This window comes from Mixophyes fleayi, chromosome 5 (genome assembly GCF_038048845.1).
Source record: "Mixophyes fleayi isolate aMixFle1 chromosome 5, aMixFle1.hap1, whole genome shotgun sequence".
Taxonomy (NCBI): Eukaryota; Metazoa; Chordata; class Amphibia; order Anura; family Limnodynastidae; genus Mixophyes; species Mixophyes fleayi.
The window spans coordinates 245,016,558-245,043,930 of record NC_134406.1 but is presented as its reverse complement, the minus strand read 5'-3'; the positions used below and the strand labels follow the sequence as shown (position 1 = coordinate 245,043,930).

Here is a 27,373-nt window from a genome sequence, read left to right as displayed (position 1 = left end):
TGTTATTCTTTTCCTATACTCCACCAGCACATTACTTGCTAAAGTCCATTATGCATAATATTACAGCTGCATATCCGGTGTTTCTGGGTACGGTAGTTCCACACGTTCAATAAATACTGTACTCTCTCCCACAGGTGTCAGTATGCAATGGGCATATATTGGAGGGTCATGCTCATGTTCCAGACATCCCACTATCCAGGGATTCTCCTTGCCACATTGCACCCTATCCCACACAGGGACCCTCTTACACCAGCCCCACTGCCTCATCTCACACTGCCAAAACTCTGGTTAATATCATCCCAATATCCAGGGACCTTCACAACTTGGGAATCCGCAGCAGTGACTGATGTCATTTCATGGATGGTTGGTTACTCAGGCAGTGTGAAGGAATATCTTGAGTCGGCTGTATAGATAGCTTTTATTTCATTTAAGCATGTATAGTATAGATAGATTAGTTAGTATAAACATAGGTTATTGTTATAATGTTGGTTAGCAGTTGGCATAGACAATAGTGTATAATTAGGTCAGGTATAGATTAGAGTATAGTTTTTATAAGGGTTAGGGGCACAAGGTAGACTGGCAATCAGCTGATTAATGTCCCTCAAGGACCATGTTCCAAACTGCTGGAAGTTATAACTGTTATGTTTGTCCGTTATTTTAGTCAGTTAAGATCTGTCTCATGTTGTATAGCTCTGATCTGCTGACCTCATAATAAAATCATGTTGTACCATAATCTGCCCATTGACTCCACTCCTCCATTGTCTTTCAGTAGCTCTAAATCTGTTAGTTGCACCCACCTAATGGGCACAGCTTTCAGCCTGCTCTGAGTATACCCTTTGTACCCCAGTAGCTGTGTTGAAGGTTACAGTGTATTTGTTTATTGTATTGTACTGTTATGCCATGTACTGTCTTGCTGTTTTCCCTCTGTACAGCCCTGTGGGCCTCATGTGGTGAACTATAAATAAAGAATAATAATAAAAATCCTGGTGTCAGCTGAAATATCAAAGTACCCATATACTGACGGGGAGACTTCTTCAATACATCCCAATAGCCAGGGAGTCTGCCTCACTTCATATAACAGTTACTCAACCACTGTTCTCCATCTACATCTCACTGTGGGGCTCATTTCCTCCAGAGCAGCCAGTTGCATAGTTGCAGTGACACCTCCTCACAGTATGGGGGCACTTTACAAGGAGGCTCTACACAGGGTCCTCTCTCTCTCTCCACATTACATGTGGCTTCCATCCAATATCACTCCAAGGGTTTCACTCTCTATCCATGCCTCATTCCCAGGGACCGTCATCCAAAGGCTCTCCAATATTTCTGAGACCTTTGCTGTTGGGGATTCTCACCCTCCTGTCCCCTATTATCCAGGAGCAAATCTTCTGCTCTTCTGCATCCACACCCTTTCACCGGTTCCTCTGTTGAGGTATCCCTGATGGTGGGTATCTCCCTCTGTCACTGCCCCTTTCTATGGGACTTTCATCACTTTGGGTCACTTTATAGCCCTAATGGGGTAATTAATTTGTGCCACAGCCTCCCCTCTCTGAGGACCCAAGATCACCCTCCTCCTTCCCAGACTTTTAAATGGCTGCCAACAACCTAAAGGTTGGAAGTCAGAGTCTTTATAGACTCACCTGTCATCACAAAGGGGGGGGGGGGGGGCAAGCAACAGTATAGTATATGCGTTATATTTACTCCCCCTTTTAAACCAGGCACCTGAACTATTCCTGTCTAACCACACAACATTCACACGCCAGACTCACTCACTATTGGTGTTACAGCAACATGGTTTTTCCAGGTGCAAATTTACTCCTTTTCTTGTTCCTGACTTTAAATGAGGTTCAAATTGACCATTACGGTTACCAAAGCCTATGTGGGTTCCATCTGGAATGTCTGATACAAGGAAAACATGGCAAAGGTGGTTTTGTTGCCCTCTAATATAACAATAAGTAAATCCATTATGTAATCAAAGTATATTTATGGTATGAAATAGTTGTGGTAATATTGAGCTCTACTTTTATAATTGCAAGAAATCTCAACATTTTAAACAAGAATCCCAACTAATGATAATATCTCTCTCTCTCCAACTCATGTAATCCTGGAAACCCCGAGGATCGTAACATACCCACATTCACCAGCACTGTACTAGACATTTTACTGACAGCTGGAAGAAGTAGACCCAGCTGATTGGATAACTGCCATGCTTTGACTTATCTGCGTTGACAACCTTTCAATACACTGGGATTATTTTCAAATGTCCCCTGACTATCGGTGTTGGAGAACTGTCCATTATTGTGATGCTAGGAGCGAGTATCCAACAAATACGTATGTCAGGCATAGAGGCCCACGCTTCTACCGGTTAGGAGAGAGGAATTAATATAAATATATTATTGCTACATTGAATTACCCTTTAAGGGTATAAAGTGCAGAGAAAAAACAATTGTACTTTGAAACATATCCAACTACAAAAATAATAATTTTAGGTTTTAAGAACCACAGTGTTTTAGAAGTCACATTGTTACCATGTATAAATATATCTGATGTCACTATAAAGTTTTCTCAGTTGGGTTTTTCATACCCATGACAAGGGACTTTTTCTGTGTCACCACAAAAGACTGTTTCACCCAGGGGCATATCTATAAATGGGTGCGGGGGGTGGGAGTGAGTGGGGGGAAGTGGGGGTGGTGGTAATTCTTGGTCACTCCCCTCCTCTGGTCTCAAAAGAGCAGAGCAGAGATCACTTCACAGTGGTCATTGGGTGTTCAGGAACGCATATGCTCAGAACAGGAGAACAGGGTCCTGGGAGGTAAGAACGACATCGCTGGGCCCCATATTTTGATATGGGGTCCATTAAGGCACTGATCTGCCTCTGGTTTCACCATCTGCATAGAAAAGGGTAGTCTATATAATTATCAGCCATTAAGAGCAGAAAAGACTAATAATGTAATTGAACTTAAATGTTGATTAGATGCATTTTTTACAAGAAATTATTCCGCTAGCCATACATCACAGTTGTTTTGGTTTACTAGATCAACACAGCTAGATTATACCACTTATTAGGTTGAATGTGATCAGGGGAAGGCTGGCAGATTTTAGCCCAGGGAACAAGACTCAACTCAACAGCCTATTAGAAACATTTTAAAGGAAGAGAAATGCAGGTGGCCCAGTGACCCTGCCCAAGGTAGCCCACTACCGGATTGGCCCGGGGGGCAGATGCCCCCCTGCCCCCAGCCAGTCTGCCCCTGAATGTGATGGACTTTTTCAATAGTGTAATGTGGTTTCATGTGCACATGGCAGCTCTGCATTAATGTTTCCTTCTATTTAAATCGGTTCTGTAAAAAAAAAATAACTCTTAATTCTAACGATTGTCAGTTTATGGATAAATTGTGCTCAGTTTATTTCTCTGTTTATTACAACAAAGAAGAAGGTGAAAGTGATGTGATTCTACAATCTCTTTAAATCCCATGCAGGATATTATTAGTATTGATTGTACGTTGTAATATTTTATCCTGAATACTTGCAATCATGTATCACTGTTTTTATGCATAAAGCAACAGCTGGTATTATAATAATTTGCAGTCTGGGGGAAACCATCTGTAGAGGGTTTTGCATAACAAGGCAAGAAGAGATAAATGTTATTGGAATAGAAAGATTTATAAAACAAAATGAAATGAACATTGAGGATTTTTTTCTAACTTAACAGTAAAAATATTTTTTTCTTGCATAATCTAAAATCTGATTAACATGCCATTCCAAATGCCTTGTGTGTTAACGGTCATTTGGAATTCAGTAGAGGCACAGTACTGGTGCATTGTGTTCTAAATATAGCTAGATATGAGTTGTGTGTAAGGGACAGCCGTTTGAATTGTATTCTGGGGGTTATGAGTAGCCAATGTAAATATTGGCAGATAAGAGCAGGATATGTAGACCTATCTATCTAGTCTGGTCAGAAACAAAGAGATTGCAATAATCAATGTGGTAAATTATAAGAACGTAGATGTCACCTCTGCCTCTGGCTGCAGCTCTGCATCTCCTCCCTAGATGCTACTGTGTCTACACCTGATCCTGCCTACAAAGGGTTAAGCTCTCTTCGTTGGATCCAGATTATGCTCGCCTGTCTCAGGCCTTTAAAAGACTGCCTCTCCCAGCAATCTGGGCATGTTCATCAATTGCTGCGGCTGGGTTCTCAGTGTAATGCCTGTGTTCTGATCCTGACTGACTCCCTAATCATCTCACTCCCTGGTATCCATCTCCAGGCTTCCCAGCTTACCTAGACTTCCATTCTCCCTGTGCTTTTAGACTATCACTACTACCTGGTATCCAGCTCCAAGCTTCCCAACTTACCAAAACCTCCATTCTCCATGTGCCTTCAGACTATCACTATTACCTGATATTCAGCTCCAAACTTTCCAACTTACCTAGACCTCTGTGCTACCTGTTACTGCAGACTATCACTACTAGCTGGTATCCAGCTCCCAGCTTACCTGAACCTCCATGCTGCCTGGACCTTCAGGCTATCGCCACCAACTGGTATTCAGCTCCAAACTTCCCAACTTACCTAGACCTCTGTGCTACCTGTTACTGCAGACTATCACTACTAGCTGGTATCCAGCTCCCAGCTTACCTGAACCTCCATGCTGCCTGGGCCTTCAGGCTATCGCCACCAACTGGTATTCAGCTCCAAACTTCCCAACTTATCTGGACCTCCATGCTACCTGTTAGTGCAGACTATTTCTACTACCTGGTATCCAACTCCCAGCTTACTTGTACCTCCATGCTCCCTGTGCCTCACAAGCTTCCCAGCTAACCTGGACATTCGGTCTTCCTGTGTCTGCGCATCATCTCACCTGCCTGTTCTCCAGCTCACAAGCTTCCCAGCTTACCTGGACCTCCATGATGCCTGTGCCTGCAGACTATCACTAACACATGGTATCCCATTCACAAGCTTCCCAGCTTAACCTGGACATTCAGACTCTCTGTGCCTGCAGATCACCTCACCTGCCTGGTAACCAGAGTGCTCAGCTTTATCTGGCAATCCAGTATTGTGCTATCTACCTTTTTCATTTGCCATATTTAATTTTTACCTGTATGTTCTGTGCTTAAATAAACCACCTTGTTTTATTTATATCTCTCTCTGTGGTGTTCATACTAGGAATCCTGACAGTAGATCAGATGTTTAGTAGTATCTTATGGAAGGAACGGATATGTTCTGGAAATGTTGCTAAGATGGCATGATTTGGAGAATGTCCAAAGACGTGGGATGAAGATATGTGAGGAGTCAAAGCTAACTTTGAGACAAAGATTTTGGGAGATGGGAAGAATAGATGACAACAGTCAATAGTGATAAACCAAGTGAAGGTTTGGAAGATGATGGTGGAATCAGTATCAGCTGTTTTATATAAGTTTAACTTTAGGTGCCTTTGAGACATCCATAAGCATTTGGCAAATTGACAGTTGGATCTGGTGGCTAATACAGAGGGGTAGAGTTCAGGATTAGATTGTGTCTGCGTACAACTGGCGCTGGAACCCATAGGAAGATATGAGCTAATCAAAAGAACATAAACTGAGGACAGTAGTGGACCTAGGATAGGAGATGAGGTTCTGTTGAAAGAAATCCTGTGTAGTGGTCAGACAAGTATGACATCAGAGGATAGAATATTTGTAGGAGGAGGAAATGGTCAATTATGTTGGAAACAGCAGAAATATCCATGAGGAGGAGCAGGGAAGATTTAGCTTTTCATTTGGCTGATGGCAGGACAGTGGCTAATTTTGAGTGCAGTTTCTATGACTTGTGGTGAAGGAAGATCCATTAAGGAGTTAAAGTAGAGAAAGAGGGTCATTAAAAGCCCACGTAGTTTTGAGGCAAATTGCAGTAAATAACTGGGTCTATAGCTGGAGGACAGGGATGACTTAAAGTGGTTTCTTGAGTTTAGACATGAGTATTGCATGGTTAAAGGCAGGGTGGTTCACCCATAAATCCGCTGACATGTGCTTGTCAGACCGTGTAGCTGCTTAACTTCCAGAATGCCTTAACCATTTTGTTGCCAACATTATAGTATCTATCTATCTATCTATATTGTCATCTGCCCTGATATTTTATCAGATGGCATCCGTGCCCATAGGGCTCCAATCTGTGTCCAATGTGATCACTGGTATTTCCTGCATGAAAAAATAATCTGAGTCTATTAATACCCAGATCATCTCTGTCATAGAACCCCTAGTGTTATAGCATGTGGCATGTATTTACATGCTCTAATACAGACATATGACATCCAAGTCTATGGTATTACATGACAATAGAAACTATAACAAAACATGTTGAGTCAATAAAAATATACAGGCCTAATAACCTTTAATATGATATATTTGGCCCAAAAACATGAACAAAATTTTAAATAATGAACACATATTGGTTATCCATGTAAATGTAAGAAATTACACAATAAAAAATAAGTGTTATATTTTAGAGATGTAATTAATTTTTATGAAAGTAGTTAATGTAAAAATTACAACAGTTAATTTAAAAAAAAACCCCAAAACTTTTTTCCTCCCTTTACAAATTAAAATTGTGCTTATTTGCCTATAGTACGAAAAGAAACAATATGAACATCGACAAATATGAATATGAAATGTGCTTGGGTAGAGTAATGATAAAAATAATTTATTACAGATGCAGTGTGCAAAATGTTAAAATGAGTTGCAAATTTGGCACAGACCCCTGGCAGTGTAAGGGTTAAGGCAGTTATCAAAAATATGTTAATGGGACCGGTTTCCCTTTCTTGTCTAATTATCCCGGTTCTTGTCCCTGTCTAACCTTTTTTTTTTTTTTTTTTTAATCTCTGCTTTTGACCCTAAACATGTCTCAATTCCGTTCTTCATTCATATTCAAAATTATAATAATCATTGAGTACATAAAACTTATTTAGACCTGACAAGTGGCAGTCAATTGGCAAGTAGTTTCAAAGCAAAAATATGTTGATTTTGCACCTCCAGTGGACATACCATTGTTCAAATATTCGCGCTCCCTCAGGTTCTTTGAGAATAACTTATTTTCTCAACTCAAGTGAATTTTATATACTGACTTTTGGGACCGATAGGACCTGTTATGGCATCATTTTTTAGTAGATATCTTTTTGTGTTTGGGTACGCTTGGAGCTTTTATGTAGGGAATGCTTGGAGCGTACTATACTACTGTTTTGGTTTCTTTGAGCTTCTAGCTACATCCTGGAAGAGAATCCTGAAATTAAGATTAATATAAAAAAGAAGAGCTTGGTGTTCAACATATTAATCAGATAAGCGCATTGTATACCTTAATCTGGTTTGAGTTCGCTTTGGGCACTGGAACTTTATATCAATTGAAGTAAAGATTTATACTATTTTTTCTTTCTTGTTTTGAGATCTTATATATATATATATATATATATATATATATATATATATATATATATATACACGGGTATTAACACTTTCACATAAACTTTCCTATGATTTAACAGTTATCTCTGTTGCACTATACTACTATTCTAAGATGTCTCACTGTATCATTCTCATGGGTTTGCCATCTGCATCTCCTCTTCTTCTTTAGGGTCTACCCCTCCACATGTATGCCCACCTCTAGCTCACCCATTCAATCTGAGGTGCAATTTGTTTGTAAGTTTTGGAGGGCTCCTGCAATTATTCAAGGAGAGGTTCAATTAGACCATCAAATTTATTATGGAGTATATCTCCGCATATTAAGCATCTTGGCAGAGTTACTCCCTTAGGCAGAATTTGCACAAAATAATACTAATGGATGTGTTACTTAAATAAATTTTATAGTTTCTGGTGCCCATTCTAAACATCTTATTCCAATTTCCACACCGTCAGGGAATCCTGCTGTTGATACCACCATCGAAAACATCTGGAGGGAAGCTCATGATGTTCCTTTTAAAACCCTTGTTTATCACAAGATTAAAAGACATTGTTAACCAGCTCCTAATTTACAACTTGGATATATGGTTTAGCTGTCCACCAGAAAGATAAAAGTGTCTTCTCTCAAACTTACTCCTCAATTAAATGGAATTATGTACCATTCCATCTAAACATACTACCTTGCTTAATCAATACAACATTTTCTATGTTTTCTTAAGCCACTAGTATTTTTCTCCCTAGAAATTTCCGCCAAGCCGCTTCTGGTTGATTTGTCCATAAGAGATAGAAGTGAAACAAATGTTGGATTCTAAAATGTAGAATGGATTATTGCTTGCTTCATTTGGTTCTGGGTCAGAGTTTCAGATATACGTGCTGTCACGAACACGCTCCCAGCTGCCATGACTTTGGGTTGTTCACAGTATGAGGTCACACACGATTTCAGCCCGCAGTCTCTCTCTACCTATCACACAGGTTATAGACCTATGGAATCGCCCCCAAACACAGCGCTCTCACACCCCCAGACACTACAGGTTTGCCACCACCTATTGAGTATGGGCAATAGGACCCCAATACATTGTGCCACACTGGCACACAGGCTTCTAGTTATCCGCAAACTAACAAGACCCACACCAGCACACAAAGGGTTACCTCTTCACACCTCCAGACTGTTACACAAATGCAAGCACACACCGCTTGTTAATCAAATGTATCAACAAATCACACACTGGCATTCCAAGGGTTAACTTGGTCGAGCAATCTCTCTTCTAATAGGCTAATGAATCCGTTAGAGTATCAAGGACGCAACTTATTAAATTATAGATTTAATATACAAAAATACAGGGCATACAGATAAAAAAAATAATAAATAACAATTAATAGATTGACAGAACAACATAAAGTAGTTTAAAATAAAAAGGGTTACATTCAGAATAGCACTTAATTGGGCTGCATAATCTGCACCATGGGGAATTGGCTAGGAAGATGGACAGCTTATCAATGTAACTTGATTTCCCCAAAAAGTCTGACAGTTTGTCCTTTCAAAACACAGGTTTTTAAGCAAAATTAAATGGAACGGTCTTCACAGGGGCAGTGTTTAATGCTAATAGGGGGCAGGGATGTCCCCTGAGTGTCACTATACTTTGCTCTCAAATATTCCCAAAGTCTTGACCTGTGGGTAATTCTTCACAGATATATCCCAGCGAAATAACTCCCCCCTCAATAAACCGGTTATAATCTCCCGCACATTTAAATACCAAACATGATGGAATTATGACAATGGGACATACCTTTTCCAAAGATATGTAATTTTAGCTGTTCATGGATACCACCCATACCTGTCATTCACAACCCTGGTGTAATTTCTGCTCCTCAGTATGGAGTTACACCCAGATTTCCCAAAATATGAACTATGAAAACATTTTCCTTTGAAGGTCATATTTCTATATACCTGTATAGGCTTTCACATGCTGCCTACCAGGATCTCCAGCTGTGATCGGCCCCACACAGTCTATTCGAGTGTCCAAAACTATGCTATATGTCACCCCGGGAGCTCTTTGAAGCTGCTACCAGGTGACACTTCTATCTTCTCACACTGGGATGTGCAAAGACATCAAACACATTTCTCTGTCTTTAAATTTTACACTTTAAACTTATCAATGGATTAATTTGATATAACCTATTTACACTGCAGTTATGAATTATCCCTTATAAATAACTGCAAGCTCTCTATGTTCACAAAACGTGCCAACATTCTTATTTAGATGTTCTCTTTTGACCCACAGAAGTAGGGTAGGGGATGCTTGGAGATCATATATAAGGATGGGGTATAGGGTGTACTGTAACATTCCACTCCTGGCAGCATTATCTCCTTTACATGAGAGCAGAAAGTGGATGCTCAGATATGCGCCAATGCACACTTGTGTGATTCTGTCACTTATTATTATCATTAACCTTTATTTATAAGGCTCCACAAGATTTCCGCAGCACCGCACATATTACAGACAATAGACCTTAGAGGGCAAACAAAATAAACAAGTACTACTAAGACTCCAAAAGCTCCAAGCAGGACCAGTATCAGTGTAATTGGAGCAGAAGTAATACGTATTGAGACAGGAGAGAAGAGGGCCCTGCTTGTGAGAGCTTACATACTAACGGGAGGACAAACAGACAGCAGGCACACAAGGGAGTCAGTAGAGGGGATAAGGTGCAAGATGAGCGCATATGGGGATGGGGCAGAGGGAGGTGAGAAAAACAAACATGGAGAAGGTTAGGTGGATGGCTAGTAGGCTTTGTGGAACACATGAGTTTTAAGTGCCTATTTGAAGGTACACAGGTTAGGGAACAGTCAAATAGAGCAAGGGAGGTTGTTCAAGTGGAGGGGAGCAGCCGGGAGAAATTTTGAATTCTGGCATGGGATGAGGTGACCAGAGAAGAGGAGAGGCGACAGTCATTGGCCGATCACCGGGAACGGGAGGGTGTGTGAATGAAGAGGGCATTGGTGATATAAGGGCCAGTGGAGTGAGAGAGGGCCTTGAAGGTGAGGGTGGCTGGGTTGAAAAGGATTCTGTAGGGGAAAGAGAGTCAGTATAAGGCAAAGCAAAGACGGGAGGCAGAGGAAGAGCAGCACAAAAGCATGACTAGTCTCACAGCTGCGTTGCGTATAGAACAAAGAGGGGTGAGGTGGGATTGAAGAAAGCCGGTGAAGAGAAGGTTACAATAATGAAGACAGGAAATTAAGAATGCGTAAATAATGGTTTTGGTGGCATCCTGAGATAGGAAGGGCAGGATGCAGGCGATGTTACGTAGTTGGGAGCGACAGGATTGGACAAGAGATTGAATATGGGGGGCAAAAAAGAGGGAGGAGTAGAGGGTGATACCCAGACAGCGAAGTTGGAGAACAGAAGAGATGGTGGAGTTGTTAACAGTGTTAGAGAGATCAAGGTGGGATGAAGATTTAGAAGGAGGGGAAACAATGAGTTCAGTTTGTCAATGTTGATTTTAAGAAAATGTGAGGACATCCAAGAGGAGGTGGCAGAAAGGCAGTCAGATACACAAGAGAGGAGGGGTGAGGTCAGGAGAAGAGTTGTAGAGTTGAATGTAAAGGTGATATTGAAGAAAGAAGTAAGAGATGAGATCACCAACGGAGGTAGTGTACAGTGTAAAGATTAGAGGGCCAAGAACAGAGCACTGAGAGAATCCCACGGGGAAGGCACAGGGGGCTGAGCACGAGTCAGGAGTGGAAACAAAGAAGGAGCAGTTGGCGAAGTATGAGGTGAACCATGCGAAGACAGAAGTGGCTTTGATGCTCATTTTCTCCCTAATGAACTCCACTGCACCAACTCTGCAAAAGGCTATTACATTACTATGCAAGATTGACCGCATTCTTCCATAAATAAATCATTGTTTTTTACACTGCATCCTCATTAAATTTATCCATAATATATATAACTTGTATCCATCCACACCTACATTAGTATTTCTTAGCATCTATACCTATTTCTGTATATAATATTGTACTGACAACTCAAGTGTTTTGTGCTCCCTGTGAAACTTTACATGCGAGGACAGAGCCAAAGAGGCCGAGAGAATAAAGGGTCTGCAACAGGAGGGGGTGATCCATAGTGTCAAAAGTCGTGAAGAGGTGGAGGAGGATGAGCAGGGAAAAGTGAGCCTTGGATTAAGCCAAGAGGAAGTCGTTAGTAACTTTGGCCAGCGCGGTTACAATGGACTGGAAGGGGCGGAACCCAGATTGGAGAGGGTCAAGGAGGGAGCTGTCCAAGAAGTGCTTAGTGAGGCGGTTGCATACAATCCGCTCAAGTAGTTTAGACGCATAGGAGAGAAGTGAAATAGGGGAGTAGTTAGCAAGTGAGGTGGGGTCAACATTGGGCTTCTTAAGAATGGGGGAGATAAGTGCATGTTTAAAGTAGATGTGGACAATGCCAGTGGAGAGTGAAAGGCAGAAGAGGTGTGCCAGGTAGGAGCAGGCAGAGGGGAGTGGGAGCAAAGGAGGTGAGAAGGGATGGGATCCAGGTGGCACATAGAGGGGAGAGAGGAAAGAATTTCTGTCCGCGCTTACAGAGGCAAGATGGGGGAGGGAAGGTGTTCTAACATTGGCCGAGTACAGTAAAGGCATGTTCATGGAATTGCAAGTTGATCTAGACCTGAACGCAGACGTAAATACGCCTTTTACAGTTGTATTATTATCAGTTCTTCATTGACTGTGCATATACAATATGATTTTGTGTGTGTTTTAAAAAAAAGGCTTTTGCTTTCATTCGTATGCGAGAAGGAAGGTTATATCTGCTGTATTATATGATGCCTAATAGCAAATGCATTTTTCCCTATGAAAACAAATGTTTGCAAAGTTTATTCTGCTTACAACCTGGTTCTGTCCATGTCTATGTAAATATGCCTGCAGTAAACCTGGCACATATGCTACAGATGCCGAGTTGGACACATCTTGAGACTAAGCATATGGGCTGAAACATTTTTTTGCATGCACAATTTTTGGGCTGTCAACTATGTCCAAGTTTAGTATAACTCTGTATCAGTCCCTTTATGTACATATATCTAGGGATAAACACATTACCTTTTGTATATTATACATTATTAACTTAATAATGCAAAGAGTTTGACAATGGTTATTGGTGTCCAAAAGTGGCTTTGCTTGCTCTTAAGGCTCCTTACCCATTGATGTAGTTTTTGAGTAAAGAAAACGCAAGTGTAACCGCATTTGAAAACGCATATAAATGTTAAAATGCATATGTACGATATGTGGTTCATATGCCTTAGAGTTGAGAACACGTGGTATAGACTTTTTCCATTCATTTCAATAGCCCATCCATTTCAATGAGGTTTCTTCATTGGAGCTACATGTAAAAATCCCACTGAGCCATTGAAATGAATGGGAAAGGTCAGAGTGCCTCATCCAAACTATATTCCTTAACTAGCCTTAGAACTATAGTGCTTGGTCTGGACCCCAATAAAAAAAGTAGACAAGAAGCAGGGGGTTATGGAGCTTGGAGTCGCACAGTCATAGTGAAAACCAGCCTCAGATTGGTCAGTGTAATGCAGCACAAGTTTAATATAACTGCTCTTCTTAACCCCCAGTGGCTATATACACAAAGTACTTTCATTGTTGTATAAACACATTGCATTCCTTTTCTCAAACAATAATGCAAAAAAATCAATAAAGACATTCTGTAGTAAATAAGGCATAGTTCTCTCATTTTTGCTCACACCCCTTCACTAAATTTTCACTACTCCTAACTTAACTATTCCTCTCTTCTATAACCACCCTGTTCTGTCCTGATCTGGCTGCAGTTTTGTACAATAGCAAACTCACTGCAGCCCTAGACTATATATCTCAAACCCACTACACACAGTTGCCAGCAATCCAATCCTCAACCATGGTACACCTTTAGATCCACCTCCTGCAAAATGTTCCTGCACTGCAGACTGCCACTGCAAGAAATCTCACTCCAAAATCTTTTTTCTCAACCATAAATTCATTTTTACATCTTATAACACTTAGGGCTAGATTTACTAAGCTGTGGGTTTGAAAAAGTGGGGATGTTGCCTATAGCAACCTATCAGATTCTAGCTGTCATTTTGTAGAAGGTACTAAATAAATGACAGCTAGAATCTGATTGGTTGCTATAGGCAACATCCCCACTTTTTCAAACCCGCAGCTTAGTAAATCTAGCCCTTAGTGCGCTTCACTCTCTAACATCCACCAACTATTTGAACTCCTGACCAATTTGCCACTTTAAACTCACTTCTCTGCTCACCTACACTTCCTTCTTTCCCTCTCACAGCACATGAAACCTAATTCAAAGACAAAATTGACACCATTTAACAAGATATCTTGTCATCCAGATCCCGCACACTTCCTCCCCCTTTCCTAGACTCTCCAATACATCGTCAGTTAATTTTCACCAGTAACTAAGGATGAAATCTCTGCACTTATCTCATCAAACTACCATATAACCTGGTTCCTCACTTCCTCCCAACTGCTCCACTTCCTTTCCCCCACTACATGCCCTGAATCTAGCTCATCTATTCAATATCTCAGTCTCAACTGAAACACTCTCACTTAAACATGTGCTCATCTTACAAATTCTAAAGACACTCTCTTGACCCAGCCTCACTCTCCAACTACAGACCTATTTCTTTCCTGCCCTTTGTCTACAAATTACTTGAGTGACTTGTGTACAACCACCTATCTCTCTTTCTCTCCTCTCCCTCCCTTCTAAACTCTCTGCAATCAGGCTTCCGCCACCAAAATTACCCTGATATTGTACTCAAAAAAGTGATCAATGATCTATTCATAGCACATTATATTGGTCCCATCTCCATAATCATTTTCCTGGACCTTTCAGCTGCCTTTGGTACTGTTGATCACCCTTTTCTCCTGCACACGCTTTACTCCATTAGTCTTCATGATGCAGTTTTTTTTTTGTTTAACTTTTGACCTATTAAACCACTCCTTCAGTGTCTCTATCTCTGGCACATTTTCCATTTCCCTCCACTGTTCTATTATCTGTTTGGATCCCACATGTCGCTGTTCCTACCCTCTAATTTTCTCAGTGTACTCCTCTTCTCTTGGTGAAATCATTTGCTTATATGGCCTCTAGTACCCCCTCTACACTGACAAAACCCAAATTCACCTCTCCTCCCCTGACCTTTCCCCTTTTGACCTATCTTGTGTGACCAACTGTTTCTCTGCTATCACCACATGGATGTCGCAATACAAATTAAAGCTCTTCAAGTGCAGCACAGATCTAATCAACTTTCCTCCACCCAGAGCACCAACCTCCCATACATCTCCCTCTTTGTCACACTTGACTTTTTCCTTTTGCATTATTCCTGTCTCTCTTCCCGTCCTGCCTTGAAATATTGCGGAAACAATCAATTCTCTTACACAAGACACAACAAAAACGCTTATCCACTCTCTCCCTTCTCAACTACTCCAACCTTCTCCTATCTAGCATTCTTCTCACCCATCTATTCCCACTCAATCCATTCTTAATGTTGCAGCAAAACTGATATTCCTCTCATACCTCTCTACCTCCTCCACACCACTATGTAAAACCCTACACCGGCTCCTCATCATAACCTGCAGAACCCAATTCAAATTACTCACCCTCTTCTGAAAATTCCTTAACAACACCACCCCTTCATACCTTTCAAATATCATCTCCAAATACTTGTCCTCACGCCCCCTTAGATGTACCTGTGCCCCACCCCATCTCAGATAACCACCTCTCACTCCCGCCTGCAAGATTTTTCTACCCACTTATGGAATTCTCTGCCACACCCGATCAGACTCTCTCCTAGCCTTAAAACTTTAAAAACTTTCAGGAAACTCACCTCTTTATTAGAGCTAACCCTACTTCCACTTATACTGTTCATACTGGTACACTCTTACAACCTTCTCCTTCTATACTCTGAACTACGTTCATTTTACATTATAAGCTGTGCTCTTTTCCCTTTAGATTCTAAACTCTCTAATGACCACAGCCCTCTTGCCAGCATTTATTTTGCCTACTTTGTATGTCTCTGTTTTACGTATGCCATTTTAAAACTGTGGCGCCTTCCAAATCAATAATAAATAATAATAATATTATTATTATTATTATTATTATTATTATTATTATTATTATTATTAAGTGTAATTCTTGTTGCAGTGCTTCCAGAGCTCATTATTCATGACAACTGCCATTATCTCTGTAATATTCCCCAAACCACTTATTTCCTCCCAGAGCCCTCTTGTCAGTCTTATTCAGCTGTGATAGTCTTCTCATACCGCAATAGCTTACTCACTGTCTGCACAAAAGGGATAATATAAAACTTTATGTAACATACACATTTACAAGCCTAGGGAATATACAATGTTTGAGGTTACAGTCCCTTAGATAAATGCAAATATGTTTCTCCTTTTAAATACATGTGAGTGACTCAACAATGTTTTGATTTGAAATTAGAACTGATGCTATCCAATTGTCAAGGATTTCTTTGATTATGCATGAAAATGTAATTGGAAAGACTAAAAACATTAAAAGAAAGTCTAATTTCTTCTGCAAAAATGAAACCCTATGTGTTATGAATGATACATAATGTGATTCTCTACTGAGCAGCCATAAAATCCATATATGAAAATGTTATTTCAAGTTAATGGGATTAATACTTTTTCACAGATTCCCTCATTCTTTAATGCCCATTTAACTGCAGAAGTCAGCATAATATCACAATAGATAAATATATTTACTGTGCACATTTTTTCCATCTTGTCAAGCTATAGATGAAAAATAAATTGTTCTAAACCATATACAAGCACACATCTATAAAATACTTATGGGCATATTAAGATACTTATTTAAGCGGATACTAACTCATTGCAGGGTTTTTGATTGACACTAGACTTTTGGACCACATATTATCTCTTTTTTTTTATTATATATGACAGCCCCACCCGCAAAAGACTTTGGGCTAGATTTACTAAGCTGCGGGTTTGAAAAAGTGGAGATGTTGCCTATAACAACCAATCAGATTCTAGCTATCATTTTGTAGAAGGTACTAAATAAATGAAAGCTAGAATCTGATTGGTTGCTATAGGCAACATCCCCACTTTTTCAAACCCGCAGCTTAGTAAATCTAACCCTTTGTGTACTAAAAATAGCAGATTTGTCCCAATTAAACCTATAAGGAAAAGAAAATATTTTTCATGCTTAGCAGCCTAAATTAAAACCTCACAGTAGTCTTTCCATTCTTAAAACGCACAGGGTTGTGGTTGTCTTGCTGACAGTGTGGATTTGCAGATGCCACCATATGGGTCTCGGAAATCTAGATACACTGATGATTCTCTGCACATGTAGGAGACAGTCTGTATTGTTGGCATTCTCCCTGAACAGAAACAAGCACAGCTTAGCAAAGAGGAGCAGATGGCACTAGATCTGGTCCCAGAGGAACAGTGAATTAAAGGTTATACCCACCAGGTTTGATGCAGTGCCAGTTTGAATTGGTACAGAAGTTTCAGCCCACCTGCTTACTGGCCTTGTGACATCTGCCTATTTTTTTCTTACTCATTTACGTTCTGCTAGCAAAATAGTCATTTCATAAGCAAGATGCTAATAAACAGAATTACAATGATAGAAAATAGCTTACTTAAAAGTCTATAAACCATTAATTATCTTAATTTGATCTTGTCAACTTTATACAGCACTGATATAAATGTCTGTCTATAAATACAGGTTTGTATAGTTATTTAGCCATTCAAATGTAATATTTTGTTTTTGCCCTTTTTATGCATTAATTTTGTTATTGATATGCAGATGTATCCAGGGTTCGTATTTTGGTTTATTTAGTTTTCTTTCTTCTGTTGCATGAGATTGGATATACCGGCAAGAACAGTATTGCTTTGGCAGATTTATTTATTTAATTTTCAACAAGCAGAAAGCCTGGAATAAACATCATCATCATCATTTAATTATATAGCGTCACTTATTCTGCAGCGCTGTACAGAGAACCACTCACATCAGTCCCAATAGAGCTCATAGACTAAATTCCCTAACACATACACAGTTTAAACAGGGGTCTCTTCCAGCAAGCCAGACGGCTTTAGCAGTAATGGTTTCCTCTGTAGCCACAACGTCTACTGCCAGCACTGCTAGTTTCAGAAGCCTACGTATTCCACTGCCGGAGAAATATGATGGCAATCCTAAGAAATGTTGTGGGTTCCTTAACCAGTGCGCTATTCAGTTTGAGTTTGCCCTGGATAATTTTTCCTCCGAGAGGACCAAAGAGGCTTATATAATTTGCCTCCTCTCTGGTCAAGCTTTGTCTTGGGCTTCTCCCCTCTGGGAACGGGATGATCCTACCCTCCGAGATTCTTCCACCTTTACCTGGATCCGCTGGGAACTTCATTTCCGCTGGAGAGATGATGGCTTCCATGCATCATCTCTCCATCCTTCTATTGCAACAGCCTCTGGCACTGACCGCAATTGATGGTAATCATATCAGCAATGGTTCCAGTGATCGCATTACCAGTCCCTTATGACTGGTGGTAGGAGCGCTTCACTCTGAATGGATAAGTTTTCCGATTCTTACTCAGTCCGTCAATCCTGTTATTCTGGGTCTAACCTGGCTTAAAGCTCACAATCCGCAGTTCAATTGGTCTCGTGTCCAAGACGTTTCTTGGGGATCCATCTGCAAACAACATTGTTTGACTGCTGTACAACCTCCTAAGTCTTTCAATCTCTTGTCTAGCCATACGGTTTTTCAAGAATTCATCAACGAAATCCTCAGAGACCTTTTCTATAGATCTGTATTTGTCTACCTTGATAATATCCTGGTCTTCTCCCAGAACATCACCTCTCATCGAGATCATGTCAAAGAAGTTCTGTCTCGCCTTCATACTAATCACCTATATTGCAAGTTGGAGAAGTACCTTTTTGATCAGTCAGGTTCCCTTCTTCGGGTATATAATCTCTGGCATGGATCTTCAAATGGAGATCTATCCTTAGTTAGCCTCAACCCTCTGGCCTGAAGGCTACTCAGGGTTTTAGTGGATTCTGCAACTATTACCGGCAATTCATTAAAAACTTCTCTTTGTTGATCTCGCCCATCATGTCACTTACCCGTAAATGTGGGCTAGCTAAAAACTGGCCTCAGGAGGCAGTCTTGCCCTTCAAAGTCCTTAAGGAAGCTATTGCCACCGCTCTTGTCTTGAGACAGCCTGATCAACTAAGACCGTTCTTTCTAGAGGTTGATGGTTCCTCGGTGGGTGTGGGAGCAGTTCTCTCTCAGAAGAATTCTGTCGGCACTTTCTCTCCATGTGGATTTCTCTCCACTAAATTTTTACCTGGTGAGGCCAACTATAGCATCGGAGACAAGGAGCTCCTGGCCATCAAAATAGCCTTAGAAGGACGGCGGTACCTTCTTGAAGGAGCTCTCCATCCTATCACGGTATTCACAAATCATAAGAACCTCACCTATCTGCAATCCGCTCAGTGCCTTAACCCTCGTCAGGCCCACTGGTCCCTTTTTTTTTCCAGATTCCAGTTGATTCTAACTTACCATGCTGGGTCAAAAAATTCCAGGGCCGATGCACTCTCAAGGTCTTTTGTTCCTTCAGATTATTGCGTTAGGTCTGTCATCAGTCCTCTGAAAGCCCTGGCTATTACTAAATCCTTTGTTAAGACACCCACTGCTGGACACTCTTTTGTGGAGACCCATCTCCGTCCCAGACTGTTGGCTTGGGCCCACGATTCCAGATTTGCTGTTCATACTGGGGTTAAGAAAACCATTGCTCTTATGTCCCGCATCTATTGTTGGCCATCCTTGAGTGCTGATATTCACAAGTATGTTGCAGCTTGCGGAGTATGTGCTCGTCACAAGACACCGAGGCGTCCGCCAGCAGGGCTTCTTCTTCTGCTCCTGGTTCCAGACTCATCTTGGGCAAGCATCAGCATGGATTTTATTAGTGATCTCCCCAATAGTCATGGCTTCAATTCTATTTGGGTTGGGGTTGATTGTTTTTCCAAATGGGAACATTTTGTCCCTCTCAAGAAATTGGCATCTGCTGTTGATCTAGCCACTCTTTTGAGGATATTTTTCGGATCCACAGTTGCCCCGTTGAGATCATCTCTGACAGAGGTGTACAATTAATTTCAAGATTCTGGAGATCCTTTTGCAACAGTCTAGGAATTAAGCTAAAATTCTCCTCGGGATACCATCCCCAGACCAATGGTCAAACTGAACGGGTCAACCAGGATTTGGAGACGTACCTCCATTCTTACTGCTCTCATCACCTATTCTCCTGGAGTGATTATTTACCTTGGGCAGAATTTTCACACAATATTCATCAACATGAATCTTCTGGAGCATCTCTCTTCTTTACCGTCTTTGGCAGACATCCCATACGTCCCACCTTTTCAGAAATTCCCAGTGCATCAGTACCTGCAGCTCAAGAGATGGTCGGTGACTTTTCGAAGTTTTAGACTCTGGTACAATCTAAACTTTTACAGTCCTCGGAACGGCATAAACACTTTGCTGATCGTCACCGAAGGAAGATTCCAGTTCTTCACGTTGGGGACAAGGTGTGACTGTCCACACGTAATTTCAGGCTCAAGCTACCTTCAATGAATTTTGTTCCCCCAATATATTGGTCCCTTCCGCATTTCTCAAATTATTAATGCGGATTCCAATAAGCTCCATCTACCTCCTTCACTCCGTGTGCATAATTCATTTCATATTTCCTTTTTTAAACCATTGGTTCTTAATGAATTTTCCAACCTTCAGCCTCCGCCTCCTCCCATCAAGAAGGCTTTGGGTGATGAATATGAGATTGAATGCATCTTGAAATCCCGATCCAATCATGGTAAGACTCAGTTCCTCGTCCCCTGGAAGGGTTATGGCCCTGAAGAATGGTCCTGGGTGGATAAGAAAGACCTACATGCCCACCATCTGCTTTCAAAGTTTTTGAAGAATCAGATTTTCAATTCCTCTTCTTCAGGGCGAGGGGGGTACTGTCAGGTGCCGTCTCGCAGTGACACTTGGTCCAGGAGACAAACGCCTGCACCTTCTCGGCAGCCGCGTCCCATGGCCACGAGCAGGACGCTATCTCCACTCACCTGTCAGCAGTCATTATGTTTGACCACCAAAATCTCCCTAACTCAATCAGGACCTTATGGTATATAAAGCACCCTCTGACACATGTCTAGTGCCAGAGTATTGGTTCACTCCTGCTCAAGCGCTTCCTGAACTTCTGATCCAGTGTTCTTTGGTTCTGACTCGGCTTCCTGTTACTATTTTCCTGTGTTTCGTTTTGGTACCTCGCTGCCCGGCTGGTTTGACTATTTGGCTTGTTCTGACTTCTCTCTGGATCCTTCCTGTGTACTGCAACGCTAGGTTGGCTCTGACATGGATTGCCTGACTACGCCTGTTTACTACTGTCGCTACACCGGTGACTGTCTTGGAGAATCGCAACCTGCGTACCCTCTGTAACTAAGCCCAAACTCCCTTGCGTGGGTCCCTGTGGAATACCGGGGGTACGTTAGACTCTGCGCCTCCCTGTTTAGTTGCGCCAATACCGGTTAGCGGCCATATTTGCAATTCCGTGACACAGACAGCCACCATTCTACCAATTAACATTTCATAATAAATACATAAGGTAAATAAAAATAGTTGCAGGACATAACTTAATACACCAATAAACAAGTAAATAAAATTACATTCATTCAAGAATAAAGGCAAAATATAGTATGTGGAAAAAGTGAATGCAGCAGCTAAGTGTTAAGGAGGTGTCACACTGGCACTTTGAACACTAGTGCATATTCAGCTGGAAAATAACTAGCATTCATAGTGCTCCAATGGTCATGATGACACATTGCAGAGAAGGCAGTACTCTCATAAAGTGTGGCCGCGCTATCTACAGGCATGCCTCACGTCTCTGAAGCTCTTGACCTATCCCACTATTTCAAGTGCCAATTAACATAATTTCTCTTTTTTTAAATACCTTGGTTTACAGGTACATAGTTATGAACAATAGTATTTGTGCCAAAATGGAGCAAGGGACTTATTATCTTGAAAGGATCTGAAAGTACTTATGTCTACCACCCCGTGAGCTTTGCAAGGTTAAGCTTTATTTGCACTGTCCAAAAATTTTACAGCACCTCAAAATCAGGAATACTTTCGGATTTCTGCAAGATCTCATCCAGCAGAAACAATATTTAATATTGTAGAAATATAGTCCAGTGCAGCATTGAGGAACACTACATCTGACCATGTACAAGATTTTCTTATTCTGCAATGTATGACAATGTGGTGTGCAAATCAATGGGTTGTCCTGTAGTGACATTGCCCAAGACTAGGCATGAGTGAATCTCCCTTGGTTTGGTTAGAGAAACTATTGGCATAAATGGACCAGAAGCTCTATTTTTTGGCAAATTGATTTGGAGATCCTATTTTCCTGATTAAAACATATGAACTGTGTGAAAATACATTTAATAAAAAAATGTTTTTGAAGACACTTTTAATGATCAAATTAATGCCTATAGATACGTGAACATTTTTATTTTATACCAGTGATTTTAAGAGACTTTGAAAAATATGACATTAAAATACACAAAATGTGACATGTAATAATGACAGACCCAATGTCCCTTCATTCTTACGATTCATTTAAGAAATTAATTAAGCTACAAAGTGCTGTATTTTAAGATAAAAACTAAAGTGTTAATAGTTTGGAATTTAAAGTGAATCATATTTTCAGGTAGTCTGAAATTCCTCAGAGATAGTCACAGATTGATTTCCAGGGGGGCAGCTTTAAGGACCACCAGAAAGTTGTCATGGGCCTTGAAGTAGACTCGACGATTAAATATGGACAAATAAAGAGGCTGCGCGGGTCTGTATTGTTTGAGGTTTGTAAATGAACCTTTCTGTTCAACTTAGAGATCAATAGCTCAATATTTATTTGCAAGGTCATTTAGCTTTCGATTTAGCCCCTGATACATGGATGACGGGTTGGACAGGGTTAAAATGTTTGTGTGCCAGTGGCCTAAAGCTAATATTGCACAATCTGCTCCAGAGCCTGAGTGCATTCCGCCAGTTGGTGTAGTAAGGTCACACTGGTTGCTCGCATAGACATAAACGTTAAACAGCATGACACATTCTGAGAGCTCAAATGTTGCACCTTTAATCATTTTCCTTCTGAAAATCACCTCCAAATATATTTAGACTGTAAATCTTTGTTGGCGTTGGTCATGGTTGTATTGGTAGTTTTCACTGTGCACATAAAATATATTACTAACAAGCATGTAATGTGCTGTTAAATTTGTATTTCCCTTTCCCTATAAAAATATAGACCATAATAACTTTGTACTATGTTGCTTATATATATATGTCTGCTTTGCTTCATTGGAAGTAATGAGGTCAGTACACACCAGGGCAGTGTGTGTATCAGATATTAAGGGTCTCTAAGAGTTTGTGGCTGTGTGACTCAGACTGTTAGTTGATCTGGCATGTGGAACCAATTAGATCTAGCTCACTGAAGATGTAGTCAGCCCATAAGGAATTTATTAGGTGCCATCTTTGTTGTACGTAAACTGGGTTATGGAGCAAAGGAAGTCACTAAGTTCATAATAGTAATATGGTTATCTGGCAAACAGCTAAGTCTGAGTCATATAACACTTCCAAATTCTTTAGTTTGTGGGAAATATAAGAGAACTACAAGAAGCGGATGGATGTTGCAATCATTTACCATCAGATGGGACAAAGCTATTATAGGTGAGTGTCATGAGAAAACTCATCTGGGCATGTGGCCTATGTGGATGTGAAAGGGCTAATCAAAACAATAAAATCTGGCTTCAGTTACTGACCTATCAAAATTGCAATCAAACCACAATTTAGCAAAGTTACTGCAATCCAAACAATTCCCTGCATACATGTAGCCATATAACTATTTGACACGATAATCCTTTAAGAACGCAAAGACAGAACACTAATCAATATAATTTAATATGACAATAAATGCAAAACTGTTTTTAAAAGAAAATATAATGAAACACAGAAAAAGCAGAATTGAACTCATATACTTTTTATAATATGTGGACTATTTCTGAGCAGCAGGATGATCCCTAGAAACTGACATTTTTCAACTCTTTGTATGTGTTTATTCTTTGCCCAATCCCCCCTTCCCTGTGGCCTCACTGTATTGATGCAAGTCTGTTTCATGACTAATTTATTGCCCTTTTTGTCCCAGAATATTTCTATTAATTGCCCAAAAAGGTACAATAACTTCTTTCTGGAAAAGTCAATAGATACAACACTATTAAAGTCTGATAATTCTCTGCACATATACATATGATATGTGATTTGGTGATATTGCTTCTTGAGAGAGACATATCATTCCTATATGTCCTTTATGAGTAATACATATCATTAAAACATGCTGTTCCATTTCTTTCAGAGGATACACTTGTATGCAGGAGACATCACAAAAAATTACATTGATCAACATTTCTATTACCCAGATACCTTGAACCTTGTGCTTTCCATATGGTTTCTTTCTGGCCTGAAGAGCTTTAACCAGTCTTTCAGCTTTCTTAGACTCCTAACAGTGTAATAAAAAGAAAGGGTTGATTAGCCATCTATTGATAACTGGATACCTCTAGAGTAAACAATCAAGATACATTGACAGAAAGCAGGTATTTTAAAGCATTTAAATTTCCTTCAGCAAAATACACAAACTCTTTTTTCTTATAGGAAACGTAATTATTTGCTGGAAACCATTTGGACTTAATTGACGTCTGATTTTAGGCTATATCATGGCTTTGGGATTAATGGTATTTTAAATAACAGGGTTAATGCTAATATGAACTTAACATGGGATTGTTTTTCAACTGGAATTTTGTCACCACTCTTTATTGTAAAGCACCAAGATGTGATATGCAATATAGGGATCGCTTTAGCATATCACAGCACAACATTTGTCACTAATGGGGAACAGTGTTGCAGGCAGCATCTTGATGTGCCATGTGGTACGGCATCTGTTCTTTTAGCTGATATTCACAGATCAATTAAGATACTGTGCTATGAAATCAAGACCAAGTTGAAAGAAAAAAGTACAGTAGGCTAAGTTTAAATCTGTCTATTGTTGCTAATTATTGACACCAGTGCACTATTGCTACAGTATACTAACTTTAGGTCTTCTTGGAACATTTGTAATGTAGAATAAGTAATCAATTAGCTCATTTAATCAATTCATGATAATAATATAAAATAATGAAAACTAAATATACCATTTAAAATAATCACATTAATAATAGCAATTTAATGCCTTTAATTTGTTGATTAAACATGAATGAGCAATTTTAATTGATACCTGGGTCAGAACAGTACAGGACTTTCTGGAAAAAGAAATGTTATCTTTACATGCACTTTAGATACCTCCCCTACCAGTAGAGAACTACATCTCCCAGCGTGCAGTGGGTAGAGGGAGTATGTGAAGGAGTAGTTACAAACAGCAGTTGGAGATGCTGAGAAGCACCCAGGGAGACAGATATCCTGAGAGAATTTCCTGCAACCTGTCAGAGAGAGAGAAACGGGAGTCTGAGAGACAGAGGGATTAAGGAGATAGAGACACCCTGAGAGAGTGGAGTAGACTTTATAGTGGAGAGTGTGAGAGCTTACCCAGGCCCGGCGCTCCCATTAGGCAAGGTTAGGCACTTGCCTAGGGCGCCGGGCTCTGGAGGGCGCCACAGAATGGTAAATTACTTTAAAACTGTGCGGCGACCGCTGACCATACCTGTCACGGCCGCCGCACAGCATTCAGATGCACGGGGAGGGGGGAAGAGTCTATTGCTCACCGCCACCGCCTCTCCCCTCCACTCACAGTGAGTGGAGGGGAGGAGACGGAGCAGAGAGGCGGCGGTGGTGAGACAAGGTAAGGAAAGACGGGGGGAGGAGGGAGCCGATTTTTGCGGGGGGGGGCGCCGATTTTGTAAAAATGCCTAGGGCGCCATGGACCCTAGCACCGGCCCTGAGCTTACCAGATACCTGAGCAGAGAGGAGACAACTTGGACACAGATACTGGAGACCAGTGGGGTCAAGTAACCCATATTTACTTTGTTATTGATTTACTTGGACTGAGTTTTTTTGTTACTAGTCAGGTAGGGCACAGGTATAGAGACCTGAAGAATATATTATAACAGACTTTTGCGGGACTGTGATATAGTAACAAGGGTGAAGTGTAGGGAAAGATAGTTAGCGGCTAGAGACTGTGTCTAAAACTAAAGAAAATTACACAAAACACTTTGGCATTGTTTTTTATCTGTGAGAAAGCCCTAAGTGGGTGTTGAGGAGCCAGTTTGCACTAAAGTGATTGTATCCTCACGTCTAAGAGGAAAAGAGGGAACAGCTGGGTTGTAAATCGCATTCTACATTCATGTTCAATTGGAGGAAAGACAGACAAGGGGTGTGTTTTATCAAATCACCTGGAGAAAGTAACTGTTTATTGGAGAAGAGTAAGATTGCAAAGTGCCCCTATGTGGGATTATCTGTGTTAAGCCGATATTGAGGAATACAGTGCACTGTGATGTGGTGCTGTGCTTTTCAGTGGTAGTAATGTTTATGAAGATGAGAATTGCGACATTAATTACACAGACAGTAAAATGCCGATGACTACAATCCCGGCATGGAGCAAATACAGACTTAAAAGCGACTGACAAGATTTCAGACATGTCGCATATAAATTACAATAGCAGAAAATGCTGGCAGCATGATTCTCGTGACACTGCCGGTTCTAAGGGGGACAATGCCAGGACCCAGCCACCTAACCCTTTTTTGGATTATACTTATTGGCATATTACTGTTGCTGTAATTAATGTTGCAATTCTTGTCTTCGGAAACACGTACCCCAGCCGTGCTATTTGCAACCATAATGACTGTTTGACCTGTGAAGGAAAAGAAGGGATCTGTATTTGTACTGCCTTATAACATGGACTGCATAATTGTATACATCTGTTTAAAATTCAAATGTATTTGTATGATATGTGTTAGCAATGTTGAAGCGACTATGACAGAGCTTAAAGTATATTACTAGTGATTAGTTATTGTGGTTAGAGAGATATTGCAGGACCGTCATTAGAAGAGCTAGAGGTACCTCTTAGCGTTATAGAACTACTTAGGCCCGTATAAATTGTGCATTAGATATCAGTTAGTGTTGCTCCCAAGATATCTTGGAAACATTTACACTTAGATTGCCGTGTACTAACAGTGTTTACTGCATTCAACGTTACCCATAATTATTGTTTGAATCAAAGAAATATATTTTTGATATATAAAACTTATAAAACACCTTGGGAGCCCGCCTTTCACTACTAATTGTGCCGATGGGGCTTCTAAAGACCAGCCTGGTGTATTACTATTTCATTTGTGGGTACCTGTGGTCCTAAATAGGGGGGCAGAGGGTTGCTAGGTCTCCCTCTGGTGTTGCTCATTTCCAGGACATAACCCCACGAAGATCCTACAGTACACAAACTACGGTGGAGGAGCTGCGCAACAGAGGACACGAGGTAAAAAGTTATTTATTTTCACTTATTTGTATAGCGCCACCATTTACGTAGCGCTGTACAGAGAACACTATTCATTCACATCAGTCCCAGCCCCATTGGAGCTTACAGTCTGAATTCCCAACACACACACATAGACTCTAAAGTTAATTTTGCCAGCAGCCAATTAACCTACCAGTATGTTTTTGGTGTGTGGGAGGAGGTCCACACAAAGACAGGGAGAACATACAAACTCTACACAGATAAGGCCCTGTTGGGAATCAAACTCATGACCCGAATGCTGTGAGGCTGGATTACTAACCACTGTGCCACTGGTGGGTAAATTGTAGAGATGGGCGGGCCCGGTTCCCCGAGATCCGAATCCATCCGAGCATGCTCGGTACTCTTCC

The 27,373-nt window shown here is 40.7% G+C and overlaps 1 long non-coding RNA gene across 1 annotated transcript in view; it reads right to left on the bottom strand.

The window, feature by feature from the left end:
- Positions 1 to 27,373, bottom strand: part of LOC142157876 (uncharacterized) — a 186,266-nt gene that overhangs the window by 10,990 nt on the left and 147,903 nt on the right. Inside the window, exon 2 of the long non-coding RNA XR_012692670.1 lies at positions 23,950 to 24,025. This is a non-coding gene — a long non-coding RNA (uncharacterized LOC142157876). The remainder of the gene's footprint in view (positions 1 to 23,949; positions 24,026 to 27,373) is intronic.